The sequence below is a fragment of the Anolis carolinensis genome, chromosome 4 (assembly GCF_035594765.1).
Source record: "Anolis carolinensis isolate JA03-04 chromosome 4, rAnoCar3.1.pri, whole genome shotgun sequence".
NCBI lineage: Eukaryota > Metazoa > Chordata > Lepidosauria > Squamata > Dactyloidae > Anolis > Anolis carolinensis.
In genome coordinates this window covers 148,772,369-148,791,578 of record NC_085844.1, presented here as the reverse complement: position 1 = coordinate 148,791,578, position 19,210 = coordinate 148,772,369, and the positions used below count along the sequence as shown (strand labels likewise).

General features: G+C 40.4%; 1 long non-coding RNA gene across 1 annotated transcript; it reads right to left on the bottom strand.

The window, feature by feature from the left end:
• Window positions 1-257: 257 nt before the first annotated feature.
• LOC134298305 (uncharacterized) lies at window positions 258-18,857 on the bottom strand. The gene is made up of 2 exons (XR_010005317.1): window positions 2,682-18,857; window positions 258-2,590 (listed from the first exon to the last, which is right to left on the bottom strand). It is a non-coding gene; the product is annotated as an uncharacterized LOC134298305 (long non-coding RNA).
• Window positions 18,858-19,210: the final 353 nt, after the last annotated feature.

Genomic DNA, 19,210 nt, shown 5'->3' with positions numbered 1-19,210 from the left:
TTGAAAGGAACAATTACAAACCATCAATGTTCTACCCACTATTTACAGAAATATAGATGGATTGTGGCTGAGTATATTTGTTAGTGCTGGCTTTACATTGCTGATCATGACCAGCGGTCCCCATAGGCCTGTCAAATTATTTTAGAGAATACATTGAATTACCCATTTTGAACATTTAACAGCATTGTGTTGTGCAGAAATCAGGTCAAACTTTTCATAGCCTAATAATAATAATAATAATAATAATAATAATAATAATAATAATAATAATAATAACTTTATTTTTATACCCCGCCCCATCTCCCCGAAGGGACTCGGGGCGGCTTACATGGGGCCTTGCCCGATAAAACAATCAAATATCAAAACACAGCAATAAAACAGTTATCCAATAAAAACATCAATTACAGTAAAAACAATCGTTAAAATCAACATAAAACATACAATATTAACACTGGAGACTAATTCATAGAACCCAGGCAACGTGCAACATGTGCCGAAATGGGCCGAAATGGGGAAGGTAATTTCACAGTTAAAATGGACAAAGTGCAATATAGCATTGGCAACGCCTCAAGAATGGGGCTATTATAGCCTACCAATTAATACAATTGCCTGATAACATCTATGTGGTGGGTGGCTATTAAGTAATGTACAACTACAGCAGTTGGCAGGTTGAAAGCATAGCAACATTTGGTATCCATGTACCACACAGGATTGGGCGGTTTGTAGAAGTGTAGAAGAGGAAATTTCCATCCACTGTAGCTAATCTTATCCCCACATTGGTTGAAATCTCCTTTTCAAAATTTTGAGAAATTGTTGAAGTAAAACATTTCTTATGTTTATAATTCATTCAATGATTATAGAATCCAGACGTGACTTGGAGTAGATGAAGGATGCTGTTATAAAACAGATTCATCGGGACATTGCAAAAAAAATCTTTCTTCATTTGATAAGATCTGTGAAAAAGCCAAGCCAGCATGATGCAGTCAAAATGTATTACAGAATCAGAAGAGACATGAAAAGCTAACTCCAATTTCTTCCCAATGCAGAAAATCCACTACTTAAGTGAACCTGATAGGTAACCATGTAGTTTTCATTTGGCACGCTCTAGCAGAAGGTACGAGATTCTTTCTTTCTTGGAAACTGAGTAGGGTAAGTTCTGGTTAGTACTAGAGTGGCATACAGTCAACAAGTACCAGGTACTGTGAATTTCTCAGCTCACACCAGGCCTTGGGAATGCTCGATTATTCTCAGGTGTCACCAGAGTTCTGTAGAAATGAGATATTGATTTGTCCGAACTCTAGGTTTCTGGTATGCCGAAAGTTGTGGGGAGAGAGGGCTTGTGTTGAAAGGGGTTATAGTAACCCTAACACTGCCCAATACACATTTTGGTGCCTCAAATGTTAGGCCTGTTCCTGCATATATTTGGCCTGCTGATTCCAAAAATAGCACCACTTTTCCTCTATCAGCTCTAGGTTTTGAGATACAGAACATATGCCATATACCAGTCTTCATCTGCTTGCTTATAGAAAAGCATGATAACCATATCAAAGAATCTAGAGCTAATGCAGTCTATTCAATGCAATTTTCTGGCTCAGCACCCCAAATAACACCAGGAACAGGCCCAAAAACCAAGACACCAAGTTTTTTTTTGGTTGGGCTGTGTAATGGTTGATTACCAAGGCCAGCCAAACATTTCTCGAATTCTGGATTCAGTGCTAGCCAGGACTATATCCCTTGGCACTATCAAGAATAGCCAACAGTGAGGGATGATGGAAACAGTAGGTTAAAGACCCAGTCACCATCCATTCCATATATTGCTTTTTAAGCAGATGGATGAATTCGTAGATTTGGACAAACCTCACTCCTTTATCAATCAGGTAGTCCTACAAATGTCACATTCTAGCTTAAGTGCTTCAGAAAGCAGCAAGCCTGGTTCCCTTTCCCCTGTACCATTGCCTGCAGGATTCCAGCCTGGCAATGTGCACTGGCTAATTGAAAAGTGAGATGCAGTAATGGCATAACTATGATAGTTTCATGAAATTCTCAGGTAGAAAGACATCATCTGCTGGTGTTTTGGAACAGACTACTTTTCTGCAAGGTAGCATACACTGTACCAATCTAAATCCTTCTTAATTTTCTTTTGCTCACAGCCCTTCTGGTATGAATGAGACAAATGGCCCAAAATATCAACTGAATCAAATAATAGGTTTCAACACGCAGTGGTTATTCAAATGAGTCCAAATGCCTTGTGGTTGGCTGAACATTTACTAGACATTTAGATACAAATACTGCCCATTTCCCCCTTCCTTTTTTGCTGTTGCCTGCCAGCTATGCAGGACTCAATAAAAAAGCCATCCATTCTCTTCTATCAGCCAAGAGGCCTCTAGACTCAGGTTCTAAATGAACACCACAATACATTAGATGTTTGACAGGGAAGATATATGGCTTGCAGAATGCTGGAGCTACACTTTGAATGGCAAAACTCTGAAACACAACCTCTGATTTAGATATATTGATTACTCCAGACAAAGATTACTCAAGCCAAAAAATCTATCATTGACATGGAAATTGCAGGACTAATTCATACAACCTGCTTCCTGCTTCTTAGCAGGGGGTTGGACTAGATGGCCCATGTGGTCTCTTCCAACTCTACTATTCTATGATTCTATGATTCTATGAACCCTGTCTTTAGTCTGATTTTGTTTTGTCCAACATTTCTACATGAGTAAGGAGAATATTGATATATTCTTACACAAGTATATCACACTGATAGGCAAGGTTTTTGGTGTTAAAATTGCCTTGGTTTGGATTGTGGGGAGCTTCCACCTTTTCTCACAAATCAGGAAAGGATTATTTTTATTCCAGACAAATATAAATGTATTCATATCCTGTTGTGCTGCTTCATCAAACCTATATAAACCACTAGCTGTGCCTGGCCACGCATTGCTGTGGCGAAGTATGGTGGTATGGGAAATGAAGTATTGAGGAACTGGTGGTAGTTTTTGTTGTATCAACCTAGAGGCGTGGATGAGGGGTTGTTCTATCAGTTTTCGAGGTTGTGGGGTGTTTAGTTTTGTTGTTTTGTCCGCTACGGTGATTCCATCACTCTTTTATATATATATAGATAGATTTCCATCCATTTACCTGAATAGTGTCAGAAGCAGTGGTATAGCACAATGCTGTATGCTTGTATGTGTGTGTGTGTGTGTGATTACCTCAGTATCCCCAGAAACAATATCCATGGTTTCATTTATCCACAACTGACAAAACATATCCTCTCTAGGCATTTTCTAAGTCCTCCAGTATGACAGACTTGAGGCAAAGTTCCTTCATTCCAATACGGGTTGATATTAATTGCTTTTTTCCCATATGAGACTCACTGTCTTGCATTGTATGTTTTAAATAGATCAATAATATAAATACAATTAAAAAAAAGCATTCAACTACAATCCACTTAAAAAACAGTTAAAATTAATGAAAATCTATTGTACATTGATCCACCATTGCACTACTCCAACCAGTTAAAAATTGAAGACCTGTTTAAATTAGATATTTAGCTGCCCACAAAAAGAGAACAGAGAGGGGGCCAACTGAACCTGTCTTAGAAGAGTTTCATAGCTTGGGAGCAACCATCAAGAAGGCTTTCTCCTGAGTCCTTCCCAATGTATCTGTGATGGTGATGAAGCACTGAGAAGTCATCTCCCTCAATGAACTAACTCAGAGGTTAAGATCATTGGGGGAGGCCCTGCTCTTGGTCCCACCTCCTTTGCAAGTGCGGTTGGTGGGGACGACAGGCAGGGCCTTCTCAGTGGTGTCCCCTTGGCCATGGAACTCCCTCCCCAGTGAAATCAGGTCAGCACCCTCTCTCCTGACCTTCAGAAAGCAAGCAAAAACATGGCTCTGGGACCAAGCCTTCGGCCAATAGCACAGTGAAATAACTGAAGATGGAAAATCTGCAATATTAACTGGAATGACCGTTTTTTTACTATGATATCGGATTGCGTGATTCTAATAACGTGTTTTAATTTGTATATGGCTCTTAAATATATGTTTTAATGCATATGTGTATTTTATATTTGTTGTTGATGTGGCATCAAATTGTTGCCGTTGTAAGGCCGCTCTGAGTCCCCTTCGGAGTGAAAAGGGCAGGGTACTGTTCATCTTCCGGTCCCAATTCAAGGTGCAGACCATCATTTATAAAGCCCTAAACGGTTTGGGACCCGCCTACCTTCGTGACCGTATCTCCTATCATAAACCTGCCCGACCTCTCCGATCATCGGGGGAGGCCCTCCTGTCGCAACTACCTATATCTCAGGCTCGCCTTGTAGGAACAAGGGAGAGGGCCTTCTCTGCGGTGGCCCCTCGCTTGTGGAACTCGCTGCCCATTGAAATCAGGCAAGCCCCCACCCTTTTAGCCTTCAGGAAAGATTTAAAAACATGGCTCTTCCGGTGTGCTTTCGGAGAGTAAATGTTCTATGCTACTCCCCCCCGATATTTATCCTCTAGACTGGTTCACTATCTGATGTCCCGTCCCTCGAGGTTTTATTCTGATCCCTTTCTCACCCAGAGTTTTAATTTTTAATCTAGTTTTTAAATGTAGTATTCATGCGGCCCGCTCGTGTTATATTGCTGTTTTGATCTTATGTTGTACTGTTTATTTTATGTAATGTATTATTTAATTGTATTATGTTATGGTTTATTGTATTGTCTTGGGCATGGCCCCATGTAAGCCGCCCCGAGTCCCCGTTGGGGAGATGGTGGCGGGGTATAAATAAAGTTTTATTATTATTATTATTTATCTTTTCCACATGGACTGTTGTCAAGTCAGGCGTCATCTATTTTGTATCTTTGCATTTTGTTGTGGGTTTGTTTGTTTTTTGGACAAAGTGTAGTATCTTACATTTGTCCTTGTTGAAATTCATTTTGTTAGTTTTGGCCCAGCTCTCTACTCTGTTAAGGTCATTTTGAATACCAATCCTGTCCTTTGCAATTGTCATCTGCACACTTAATATTCATGTTCTCTAAACCTTCATCTAAGTCATTAATAAAGATGTTGAACACAACTGGACCCAGGACTGAACTCTGTGGCACTCCACTAGTCCAGAATGAAGTGGAACCACTGGTGGGGACATTTGGGGTTGGCTGCTTAAGCAATTACAGATCCACTGAATAGTAGCATTGCCTAGCCCACATTTGACTAGTTGGTTTGTGAAAGGTCATGGGAGACCTTGTCAAAGGCTTCACTGAAATCAAGATATGCTACATCCACAGCATTCCCTGCATTTACCAAGTTTGTAACTCTATTGAAAAAAGAGATAAGATTAGTCTGGCATGACTTGATTTTGAGAAATCCAAGTTGACTTTTAGTAATCTTAAAATTAGGCTAGGCTTTTATAGAAGGATATGTGTCTTCCAGCTAGGTTAGACCTAAGCTATGTAGGCCATAAAAAATATTTTGAATTCTGCCCAAAAGTAGGCTGGTAGCCAGCAAAGCTGTTTCAGCAAGCCAGTTATATGCTTCCTATATCTAGTGCTACTCAAAGTGGAGGTCCCAGAACAGTCTCAGGCTGGATCTACACTGCCATACAACCCAGTTTCTGAATCTAGATTGTCTGCTTTGAACTGGATTAAATGAATCTACATTTCCATATGATCCAGTTCAAAGTGGATAATCTGGATTCACAAACTGGATTATATGGCAGTGTACATGGGGCCTTAATCTGCAAGACATTGGCTGTCAATCTGCAGAAAGTTTCCAGGAGAAAAAAAAGACATAGTTATAGTTAAAGTAAAGATTTCCCCTTGAAATTAAGTCTAGTCATGTTCAACTTTGGGGGATAGTTTCATCTCCATTTCTAAGCTGAAGAGCTGGCATTGTCTGTAGACGCCTCCAAGGTCATGTAGCCAGCATGACTGCATGGAGCACCGTTATCTTCCTGTCCAAGCAGTACCTATTGATCTACTCACATTTGCATGCTTTCAAACTGCTAGGTTAGCAAAAGCTGGAGCTTACGATAGGGGTCATCCTGCTCTCTGGATTCAAACCGCCAACCTTTCGGTCAGCAAGTTCAGCAGCTCAGTGGTTTACCGCGCTGTGCCACCGGGGGCCATTGTAGTTGTAGTTATTGAATGTAAATATTGTACTAGTTACAGGTACAGTAGAAAAAAGTTTGCCAGTCCCTAACATTTCCCGAGAGACACAGTTTTAGCAGAAGGTCTCTCTCCACTCACTCTGATATCTAATGCAACTGCACATAGCAATGTGGATTTTCTAGAGCTACTTGAAATATATGCAGTCCTTGATGAAACTACATTTTCCAGATCCATGGAATGTGAAGTCAGAATGGAGCTAAAATTGTTTCCCTAATCTATTCTTTCTTCTCAATTCTTAGAACAGAAGGAGATGGATAAAAAGATATGAAAACAGAAGGGCTCTTAAAAACATCATAGTGCTGGAATAATCATGTTTAGAGCAGATTAGCTAAGACTGTTGGTTACAAAAATACAGTGTAAAATCATGTTAAGGTAACCTTACAGAAGCACTAGACTTCTATCAGAACAATAACTAACATATGTCTCCCAGATCCCCTGTAGGTTATGGCCAGTGAAAATAAATATGTATCCTTCCTTGAGATCCTGAATCATAGGTGTTTCAACCTGGGCTAAGGTTACCAATCATTCATACATTTATGATTTATTTATACTTCATGAACAATTGTTGAGAAAAAGTGAAAAACTCTACTATGTGTGGAATCAATGTCTTTGGACACATTTACCTTTCAGAGTATCTAGGTTCACAGAAAAAAACAACAACAAATGAGGTATTAAAAGAAAGTACAGAACATGGAGATCTGGAGAAAAACAAGCAGGTCAACCTTTTTGTTTGTTTCTCCTTTGGATGAATTTAACAAAAAGAAAAATACGTATTTATGTAGTGTTTTGAAGTAATTCTAGCTATTGCCTGTAAGCAAGGTTGCAAAGCATCTCTTATAATAAGGGATACCTTGCAACCTTGCTTACAGGCAGTAGCTAGAATAAGGTATCCCTTATTATAAGAGATGCTCCTTATTTGAGGGGTGGAAATCTTCTATCTTACAGGGCCGGGCAAATATCCCTCATTTTAAGTCATGTCCCCAATTTTCTTTTTTTGATTTCATATATACTGTACAAGATGCCACAAAAAAGCATGTGTCTGGGAATGTGAGCATTTTATCAAGACTAATTTGGGACTGTGGGCCATATGCTAATTTTGCAGAGAAATACATGGCTTGGCTACTAGGTTAACTGAAATCAATACTTTCATTTGGTATTTAGGTAGATGCAAACTTGGTAATAGCTGTTTCCTGATTGTCAACCCTGCATGTCACGAATTTCAACTGTCCCTTATTGCTGCTTCAAAAACCTGGCAACACCAGCCCTTCACACCTAATTGCAGTTCTTAGAAACAGTCTGATAACACAGGAGCTTAAGGGAAAATGGCATCACCTCACAATGCAAAAAAATCTGTTTATTGTATGTCGGAAGGAGTTCAGCAGAGGAGTTGGCAATGCAATCAAAGGGTATGTGGAAAGTATCGGTATGAAATGCATTTAATATCCTGTCTTTTGCTCGGCATGGAACTCAAGGAAATGTACAAAAAGCCTATAAGAAGGAAAAAGGCTAAAATATATAACAAAGAGTTAAAGCACAATGAAATGTATTATTAAATTGTTATTATAAAAAAATCCAATAATCAAGTGTTTATATATATATATATATATATATATATATATATATATATATATAATTTATTCACTGCATTTATATCACACCCTTCTCACATCAAAGGGGAGTCAGGGCAGCTCACAAAAAAAGGCACAATTCAATGCCACATATACATACATAAGTAAAACCATCATATAAATTAAAACCAATAATTAAAACATATCAATTATTAAGAGCCCTCGGTGGCGCTGGGTTAAACCCTTGTGCTGGCAGACTGTTGACTTGAAGATTGGCTTGCTGACCTGAAGGTTGTCAGTTCGAATCCAACCTGGGGAGAGTGCAGATGAGCTCCCTCTGTCAGCTCCAGCTCCATGCAGGGACATGAGAGAAGCCTCCCACAAGGATGATAAAACATCAAACATCCAGGCATCCCCTGGGCAACGTCCTTGCAGGCAGCCAATTCTCTCACACCAGAAGTGACTTGCAGTTTCTCAAGTCACTCCTGGCACACAAAAAATCAATCATAAGACAAGTTAGTTAAAACCATGCAATCCAAAGCCATATTCCAGAATATATATATATATATATATATATATATATATATATATATCTCACACTCTTCCCCATAAAAATGACTTCATACAAACTATCAAATTCCTGAAACTCATCAAATGACTGTTTGAATATAAAACTCTTTGCCTGCCAGTAGAAAGAGATCAGACACTGGGTCAGCCTTGCCTCTCGTAGAAAGGAATTCCACAGCTTAGGAGGAAGCACCAAGAAGGCTCTGTCCTGCGCCATCATCAGATTGGAGTGTGATTGAGATAGGACTCAGAGAAAGCCCTTCTTAAAGGATCTCTAGATTTTAGCAGACTGCTGTAGGTATAGGGCATATGAGATAAGTGACCATGTGCAAATGAGATAATTTGTACAAGAGATTCAACACATCTTTGGTTGCCCGGTCTCAGGTCCAGAGTAGATGAAGCATCAGGGAATGCCTGTCTTTCTGAAGCTGCTAGGCAAGAAGATAAATTTCAGAGTGAGCAGCTCGAGAGGCAGATGAAGTTTGCTTTATATATTGGAGGTCATTTATAAACCATCCATGCCCAGAACTCAAAAGGAAAGGATTTTACGTCCATTCCACCAAAAGGTCAGGGGGTGGACTGAGATGGTGAGTGCCTGCTCTCCATACATTGTGTCATTTGGAGCAAAGCAAAGAAAGGAATGGAACACCAACATTATACAATAAGCCCTCCGTTTTCATCAGAGTTGGGACCCTCCACAAAAGTGGGGGAAATGCAAATAAAAGGACACAATTTTTGCATGAGAAAACACCTCTCTATGAATATCTAGGTTCTTCTGCTGGCAGTTGACCATTGTTTCTGGAGGACCTAGAGATTTCTAGAGAAACCGTATAAATCATACCTGCAAATAATAAAATCTAAAAACGTTAAACCCACAAATGTAGAGAGCCAACTGTAATTCATCAGGCTTCTTGATGGACAAGTCCTGGTAGCAACAGTATAGAACCTCCTTAAGGACTTGCAGTGTGCTTTCCACAATACCCAGCAGGGATTCAGAGTCTAGAAGAACTTCCCATGTTTCATGTATTCTGTAAGGACCTTATCGTATTAGAGTAAGGATTTGTCACGCATTGTGGCGAATCCATGGGGGTCCCGGCAGAGGATGTGGCGAACCCACCGCTCCATGCCCCACATCACCCACATTATTATTATTATTTTAATATGACACAGCAAACAAGATAGATATGCTGGATTTCGTTTCACAAAATCACAAGTCGAACACTTCCCAAGTGTCTAGGACTCTGTGATGTATTTTTGGATGATGCGTGCAGATCCCAGTGTGGTGGCCTTTTGCAGTTGGTAGATCGTAATTTTGTCAATGTCAATTGTTTCCAAATGCCAGCTGAGATCTTTTGGCACGGCACCCAATGTGCCAATCACCACCGGGACCACCTGCACTGGTTTCTGCCAGAGTCTTTGAAGTTCAATCTTGAGGTCCTGATAGCGGCTGAGTTTTTCCTGTTGTTTTTCATCAATGCGACTGTCACCTGGGATGGCAACATCAATGATCCAAACCTTTTTCTTTTCCACAACTATGATGTCTGGTGTGTTGTGTTCCAGAACTTTGTCCGTCTGGATTCGGAAGTCCCACAGTATCTTTGAGTGCTCATTTTCCAATACTTTTGCAGGTTTGTGATCCCACCAGTTCTTTACTGCAGGGAGGTGGTACTTGAGGCATAAGTTCCAATGAATCATTTGGGCCACATAGTTGTGCCTCTGTTTGTAGTCTGTCTGTGCGATTTTCTTACAGCAGCTGAGGATATGATCAATGGTTTCGTCGGTTTCGTTGCACAGTATGCATTTTGGGTCATCAGCTGGTTATAATAATAATAATAATCATCATCATCATCATCATCATCATCATCATCATCATCATCATCATATTTATTTATACCCCGCTTCATCTTTCCTAGTGGAGACTCAAAGCAGCTTAACATAAAAGCATTTGTATAGAATTTAAAATACACAAATATGCAAACATTAAAACAGAATTAAATATAAACAGTATTAAAAATTCCACAGTGAAAAACCATTAAAACATATTCAAAGTTACCTGGACCCCCATCCCATGGGGGGAAGCATCGCCTCCCAGCTTCCCTTCATTGTTCCTAAGGCAACATGGGAAGCCTCCCGTATTTTTGTGGTGGTGACATGAGCCATTTGCTCTCCTCTTTCACTATGGAGCCTGGCCAGAAGCTGATGTGTGTTGTTGGAAGGGCTTCATGGGGAAAGAGGAGAAGAAGTGGTGTACAACGGGTAAATCATCCTGTCTGATGAGGTTGTAAGTAAAGGATATGAGAGACCCAATGCTTAATGTCAAAGGTATCAAGCACTGCAAATATTTCACAGAGTTCCTGGCTGCCAGAAATACTTCCTGTCCACCAGTTCAGAGTTGCCATATCACCTGGGTAGCCAGGCTTGACCCAGATTCTGGAACCATTCTCTCTCACAATGCCAGCCTCCTTCTCAACCCTTTCCTGTCCAAACACTGTGATTTCCTAGTCCTTGTCTCCCCAGTCCAAATGCCCCACCATCTATCGCATTACAAGAAGCTTACCCTCTAACTTTGGTTTAGGCCTTGAAATTTCAGGGTGTAAGATGCTGCTGAGGCAGCAAACCTACATGCATTACATAAGCAGTGAGCTCTCTGTCAACACAGTATGAAGACTGATCCAGGTGATGGAAAATTGCACTGATCACACTTTGCTTTGATTTGACAGAACTGCAGGAGCAATATGACAGTCACTTGCCTGCCTTTCACTCTTCTTGAACACCTCCTTTGCATTAACAAGGGAGTGAAAAGAATATTCTCCCCAACACATTCTCCATGACTCAGGGATGTTATTTGTGCAATCTATTTTTGTAGGACTTTTAAAAAATAACAACAATAATTAACAGTCACAAAAATTATTTATAATAATCAGTCTTTGAGATTCATTCCTAAAAACTGCACAATCACATAAATACCATATTTATTTGAATCTAGTGTGCCATCGAATGTAATACACACCTCAATTTTCAAAACCCCGAAACCAAAAAACGTATTTGCTGGCCAATGTAATGAGCAGCTGCAAAAGTGCACTCCTTGAAATTTGGTCAGAAAAGATGTGCATTACAGTTGCTACCTTCTTAGAACTGCTTCTTTAAAAGCCAAAGTGTTGGGACACTCAACCTTCCAGCTACTGAAAGGAAAACCAGAGAAATAGGTAACCCTTCCCACAAGGAGCCTCTTCCATTTATCCTGCCTCAGTTTTCTTGGGTGAATCTGTGCTATAGAATGAATGCAGCTTGACACCACTTTAATTGCCCTGGCACAATGCTATGTAATCCTGGGAGTTGCAGTTCTACAAACTATAAATCCTAGGATTCCATACACTGAATAATTGTATTCTCAGTGTTATCAAACAGCATACATGCTTTGGGTGATTCCAAAGTCCTTAGGTGAATCTGCACTGGAATTAATGCAATCTGACACCACTTTCACTGCTGTGGTTCAGTGCTATGGATTCATGGGGGCAGTAGTTTACAAGGCCTTCAGCCTTTTCTGCCAAAGAATGCTGGTTCCTCACCAAACTACAACTCCCAGGATTGCACAGTACTGAGCCATGGTAATTAAAAGTGGTGTCAAACTGCATTCATTCTGCAGTGTAGATGCATCCAAGGAGGGCTATACTAGGGTTCTAGACTTTAACCCCCAAAGTGTGTGTGTTTTTGTGTGTGAGTTTTGTTGTTTATTCGTTCAATCGCTTCTGACTCTTTGTGACCACATGGACCAGTCCACACCAGAACTCCCTGTCAGCCGCTACCACCCCCAGTTCCTTCAAGGTCAAGCCAGTCACTTCAAGGATACCATCCATCCATCTTGCCCTTGGTCGGCCCTTCTTCTTTTTTCCTTCCATTTTCCCCAGCATTATTATCTTCTCCAAGCTTTCCTATCTTCTCATTATATGGCCAAAATACTTCATCTTAGCCTCTAATATCCTTCCCTCCAGTAAGCAGCCGGGCATTATTTCCTGAATGATGGACTGGTTGGATCTTCTTGCGGTCCAAGGCACTCTCAGGATTTTCCTCCAGCACCAAAGTTCAAAAGTATCTATCTTCCTTCGCACAGCCTTCCTTATAGTCCAGCTCTCACATCCATAGGTTATTACGGGGAATACCATTGCTTTAACTATGCGGACCTTTGTTGCCAGTGTGATGTCTCTACTCTTCACTATTTTATCAAGATTGGTCATTGCTCTCCTCCCAAGAAGAAAACGTCTTCTGACTTCCTGGCTGCAGTCTGTGTCTGCAGTAATCTTGCGCCTAGAAATACCAAGTCTGTCACTGCCTCCACGTTTTCTCCCTCTATTTGCTAGTTATCAATCAGTCTGGTTGCCATAATCTTGGGTTTTTTATAATGTTTAACTGCACCCCAGATTTTGCACTTTCTTCTTTCACCTTGGTGATAAGACTCCTCAGCTCCTCCTCACTTTCAGCCATCAAAATGGTATCATCTGCGTATCTAAGGTTGTTAGTGTTTCTTCCAGCAATTTTAACTCTACTTTTAACTATGTGTGAGAGATACATTAATACTAATCCACAATATCTCTGTCATGATTGTGGGTTTGGCAGTAGGAGACCAGTGTGACCTATCTCCTCTCCTCTGCCCACCAATTCACACTCAGTAGGAATGTACATGCATGCTTTTTCTAAACATATCAGGGACAATGTCAACAGTGCCAAGACTGCTTCTGGTCATACCACCAAGAAGTGAGCATTCCATAGTAATTTTGGGGGTAGTTAATGCCTCTTTATGGGGCCCCGGTGGCGAAGTGTGTTAAAGCACTGAGCTGCTGAACTTGCAGACCGAAAGGTCCCAGGTTCATACCCCGGGAACAGTGTGAGCGGCTGCTGTTAGCTCCAGCTTCTGCCAACCTAGCAGTTTGAAAACATGCCAATGTGAGTAGATCAATAGGTACTGCTCCAACAGGAAGGCAATGGCGCTCCATGCAGTCATGCTGGCCACATGACCTTGGAGGTGTCTACGGACAACGCCGGCTCTTTGGCTTAGAAATGGAGATGAGCACCAACCCCCAGAGTCAGACATGACTGGACTTAACGTCAGGGGAAAACCTTTACCTTAACAGCATTGGCACAATTTATTTGCTGTCACTTTTACCTTTCTGCTATATAGCCCCTATACCTGTGAGATCTGTATCTACAGTTTCATTTACCTACATCTTTCAAAATATGTCATCTCTAGACATTGTCTAGGTGACTTGATGCATGACCCAATGGTATTCCTAGGCCAGACATTTTCATTTCAATAGTTTCCTGTTACCCAAAGTTTTGCATATCTATACAAATGTAATTTGCTTGTTGCTTTGTCCATGTACAATGATGGCATAATGCTATAATGATAAAATGACCGTGAAAAATGTTAACATTCACTCCCTCCCTCCCAGTCCTTCATTTCTCTTAAACTAGTCTGCCTGGTGGTACTTTTTTCAAAGCCTCCCCATCGCATTTGAGACACCTGGGAATTTGGCTGTTTTCCTTCACTTAATATAAAAGCTGACTCTGGCTGCAACAACTACATATTGCTCACTGTAAGTGGGGAGAAAAGCAACAATGGTCAGCAAAAGAAAAATTGGCCCCCTCCTCACAAAGTGCTGAGACAGCCTACAGTGATGAATTAAGCTCTTAAGCCACCCATAAGCTGCTAAAATGGTTTTGCAAAGACCTCTGTCAAAAGTTTCAGGCAGTCACCCAGCGACTTCAGTTACCTTTAGAGAGGCCACCCCCTTAAGCAGGCTCAAGAGGGGGAACGGCAGTAAGCTGTTCTGCTGCATTTCATTGGCTTAATGGGAGGGAAGATTTTCAGTATAAATTACTTCATTTATCCAAACGATCTGTGCAGCAGCTCAAGCGATTCCAGCAATAAACAGTCACCTGAACTGGAGTGCTTCTTTTGGCACTCAGTGTACTTGGATTAATATTAACTTGCAGAACAAGAAAAATGGCAGGCAAGATAAGACAGATATTGGCCTCACCAGTGAAATGTATTGTAGGGTTGTCAAATCTCATTGCCTGGCCCTAAGTCTTCAGTTTTCACTTGTCCTCTCCAGGTAGCAGATGAAGGTAAACATTTTACAGTTTTGGTGGGCTCGGCTCCAAGCTACAGCTGGTGGAGCAGAAATGTGCTACAGTTTGCAAGGCTGCATCACCAGCAGCATAGTGTCCTATGGAAAATAGTAATATCACTCTATTCTGCTTTGGAATATAATCACCTGGAATATTGTGTCCAGTTCTGAGCACCACAATTCAAGAAGGATATTGACAAGCTGGGATGGGTGACTAAGATAAAGATCTGGAAATCAATAATTATAAGAAATGACTTGGAGAGCTGGTTATACCTGGCTTGGAGAAGAAACTGAGAGGTATCATGATGCCTATGCAGTATTTAAAAAGCTGAAGGGATGTAATGTACAACAGTGTGGTCCAACCTTTAGTTACCCGAGTGCCAATCAAACTTTAGTGAGGGCCAGAGATATTCCAGAAAGAAAATGTTTCTTAAAAACTTAAAGCAGTAAGAAGGGTAAATGATTTTTTTCCAAATGTTAAATTAAAATATTTTTCCAGTAAGAAGGGCAAGGGCCAACAAAAATGAATTGGTGGACCATATACAACCCGCGGGCCACGGGTTGGATCACACTGATGTAGAAGATGGGACTAGCTTCCTTTTTACTACTACAGACACAAACACAAATCAGTGGATTCAAATTGCAAAAAAAGATATTCTAACTGAACATTAGGAAGAACTTCTTTATTGTAGTGGCTGTTTGATAGTTTCTCAAGGAATGCTGGACTTTGGAGGTCTTTAAAAAGAGGATGGATGGATGGTAATACGAACCTTCCCAAACCCTGAGATCTTCAGGAGAGGCCCTTCTCTCGGTCCCATCTCCATCTCAAACTTAGTTGGTGGGAACGAGAGGGAAGGCCTTCTCGGTGGCTGCCCCTCAACCCTGGAACTCCCTTCCCAGGGATACCAGAATGGCCCCCTCCCTGCTGTCCTTCCAGCGGTAGGCAAAAACCTTTTCATTTAGGCAGACTTTTAAAGATGGAGGTTTGTAAGATCATTGTGCTGTGGTTTTTAGTTCAGGGGTGGGATTGGTGGGAATATGATTTTTAAATGCCATTTTAGTATATCTACTGTATTTTGTTTTTACCACACTGCTACTATTTAATTGCTTTTTAATTGCTTTTTAACTTTTGTATTGCACTTTTTAAATTTGCCTAGTGTGGAGTATTAGGCGCTTTGAGTTCTCACAGGGAGAAAGGTGGGGAATTAATAATAATAATAATAATAATAATAATAATAATAATAATAACCATCTGAACAAATCTAGCCAAGAAAACTCAGTGATGGAGCCCTCAGGATGCCACAACTCACAACAATAACAAAAAGAAAGGGAATTTAATGTTGCATCTTTTTGCCCATTTTCTGAGAAGGAAGTCCCTGACATACCCTCCAACTGTCTCATTTTAATAGGAAGCATCCCAATAAGTAGTCTGTCCTACTTTACAATGTTCCAGTTTCTCTCTCCTCCTCTCACCTTCCCCCTTTGTCTGCAGTTTACTATATATATCCATATATAAGTCTAGAAATATTAGACATGAAATTGACCCCCAAAACCTGAGTTGACTTAATGGGTCAATATAAGTAGTGCACCTTAACACTTATACAAAAAAGTGACAAAAGGAAGAGCTTAGTCCTTCCTGGGAGGATCTAAAAGAAGCACTGACATCCTTTACTCTTTCTACAATAAAACAACAATAACAACAACAACAACAACAACAACAACAACAACAACAACAAATTTATTATCCACCTCTCCCTGTGGCTCAAGTTTTTTTTGTGTGTGTCAGGAGCAACCTGAGTTGCTTCTGGTGTGAGAAAATTGGCCGTCTGCAAGGACGTTGCCCAGGGGACGCCTGGATGTTTTGATGTTTTTACCATCCTTGTGGGAGGCTTCTCTCATGTCCCCGCATGGAGCTGGAGCTGATAGAGGGAGCTCATCTGCACTCTCCCCAGGTGGGATTCAAACCTGGCAGCCTTCAGGTCAGCAACCCAACCTTCAAGTCACAAGGCTTTTATCCCCTAGGCCACCAGAGGCTCCATAGGTTCAAGGTGGAATATAACATCATTAAAACAAGAGTTAAAACACTATTAAAAGACATATAACATGATACACAAAGTTAAAATGCAAGTTAAAATCCACAGTTAAAATTAAAATTAACAAGTTAAAACTCACTGAATAGGCTTGTCAGAAGAGATGGCTCTTCTACTGTGTCTTCAATTCTGACAGCTAATCTAGCTGTTGAACTTCTTCCAGCAGGTCATTCCACGGTCTTGGGGCAGCAAATGAAAGGTCCTCTGGGTGACAGTCGGCACTTGGGTTCTGGCAGGCTGGAGTACCTGCCCCCTCCCCAGACAATCTTAAGTGTGTGGGGCAGATTGTACTGGAGAAGGCAATCCTGAAAGTAACCTGTATGGCATCATTTCTGTCCTTATGAAAGTGATGGCAGTGGGCAGATGCAGGTCCCCCTTGAAGCAATGCCAGTGTTTTCCTCTCTCTGTGGAATGACCCTTGATTTATCAATACCATTTTCAAAGAAACATAAATCTGAAAGTCCCTACTGGATGTTTAAGAAATATTCTGGGACCTTTGCAGGCAGGGGGAGAAGACAGAAAGAGACCTATTTTAATATAAACTGCCAGGCCTGTAAACATCCAGGAGTATTGCTTTCCAGTTGGAGAAAAGAACAAGTGGCAAGGGGAATCTTTTTTAAAAAATTCTACATGCCAGGCATGGCAACCGCATCAGCAAGCCTTGAGATTTATTATTGTATAACACAGGCTTTCGTTTATTGTTCAGATTATCTAATGGCATCACCCAAGAAAGGGAGTGCTTTTTCCCTCAAAGTATCACCCAACAGAAAAAGAGCAATGAATAGGAAGCGCACAATGAACCCACTCAGTTTTCTCTTCAGCATTCAAAACATTGGTGATATTGAATATAACATACCCTCACCAGTCTTTTATTTAGAACAGGAAAGAAAGTGTTAAATTAAAAGAAATGTGTGCATGTGCTGGTGTGTGAAGTCTTTCAAATGCAGCATGATGTATCATCTTGATTTTACCAGAACATACGCAGAGATATCACTATTGAGTTAATTGTCATATTTATACATTTAGGGGGAAAACTGTAAACATACTCCCCAATGCGACACCTTATTTTAAGTAATGCAAACTAATTCTATGCATGCTTTGCGTGTTTGTCGATTTCAGACTCCTTTCTCCCCCTCTATTAAATCTCATCTGCCTGCAGGAGACAAATAATTTGCAAGCACTTTCTTCATCTAAAAGCGATTATAGTCCTTTCTCCTCTGCGGTGAGACCCACTGTGCCCCCACCAGCCGTACTCTTCCTTTATTCAAGAAGGAGCCACAAAGGGTCACCGTACTCCAGTGCCTACTAAAAATAGCCATTTAACAACCTAGCTATCTGCATGGAAGGAAAATTACAGGAAGCAAGCAGAGAATATCTCCTCAGCCTGAGTCACCCTCTCCAGTAATCAGACCAGGTAATGAAACCAATTCCACATTTAGTTGGCAGCCTGCTATGAAAGGGCAAAACACAGAACCTCTCCTCTTGGACGCAGTGGGGAGGGGACCTCTTGAATTTGAATGACAACATAGAGCAATGCACTTGGGCGTTCATTAGGCTACAAGCTCTAATGCCACAGCCCTTGGGTATCTAAAAAAGAATGCCTTGGCCACTGTTTATATATTTTAATTTAACTATCTTTGGGATACCGTTTTCAGATACAAAATACTCCCAAGGAGGCTCGCAAGACCAAAAAAATCCCAAGCCCATTCAATAATAAACCTTAGAATAAATAAAAATAAGTAGAAAAATAATACAGATGGAATATCTTGAAATTCTGAAACCCAAAATACTCCAAAATTGTTCGAGATAGTAAAGCCTCTGCTTTCTGCTGCATCTGGATGATTTATTGGAATACCTGCATTTGCATAATGAAATCTTAGAGATGGGACCCAAGATTAAACGAAAACAAAATCATTTCTGTTTCCTATATACTTTAACTACATATCCTGTAAGTAATTTTGCACACAATTTTTTTTTACCATTTTGTGTATGAAAAAAAGTTTGGGTTCACTGAACCATCAAAAAGTAAAAGCATCACTATCTCATCCACTTACGTGGACATTTTTGGATTTTGGTGTATTTTGGAATAAGGAAAGTTCATCCTATCTGAGTAAATGCAGGTACAGTAGAGTCTCACTTATCCAACATAAACGGGCTGTCAGAATGTTGGATAAGCGAATAATTTGGATAATAAGGAGGGATTAAGGAAAAGCCTATTAAACATCAAATTAGGTTATGATTTTACAAATTAAGCACCAAAACATCATGTTATACAACAAATTTGACAGAAAAAAGTAGTTCAATATGCAGTAATGCTATGTAGTAATTACTGTATTTACGAATTTAGCACCAAAATATCAAAATACCAAAATATCACGATGTATTGAAAACATTGACTACAAAAATGTGTTGGATAATCCAGAACGTTGGATAAGCAAGTGTTGGATAAGTGAGACTCTACTGTATTACAAAATCTGGGGGGGGGGGGGCACATACACAAAAACAAAATCCTAAATACTTCTAATCCCAAGCATTTTCAACAAAGGATACTCAACCACTATAACCAGTATCTCACCACAAAGGATATTCAAGCTCAAAACAAAAACCTGTCATCAAAACTTTCAGCAGCCCATGTACAGCCTTAATAGTGTCTGGAAGAAATGTTGCATCACTTTGGGTATATCTAGACTTGCCAGAATAGACCATT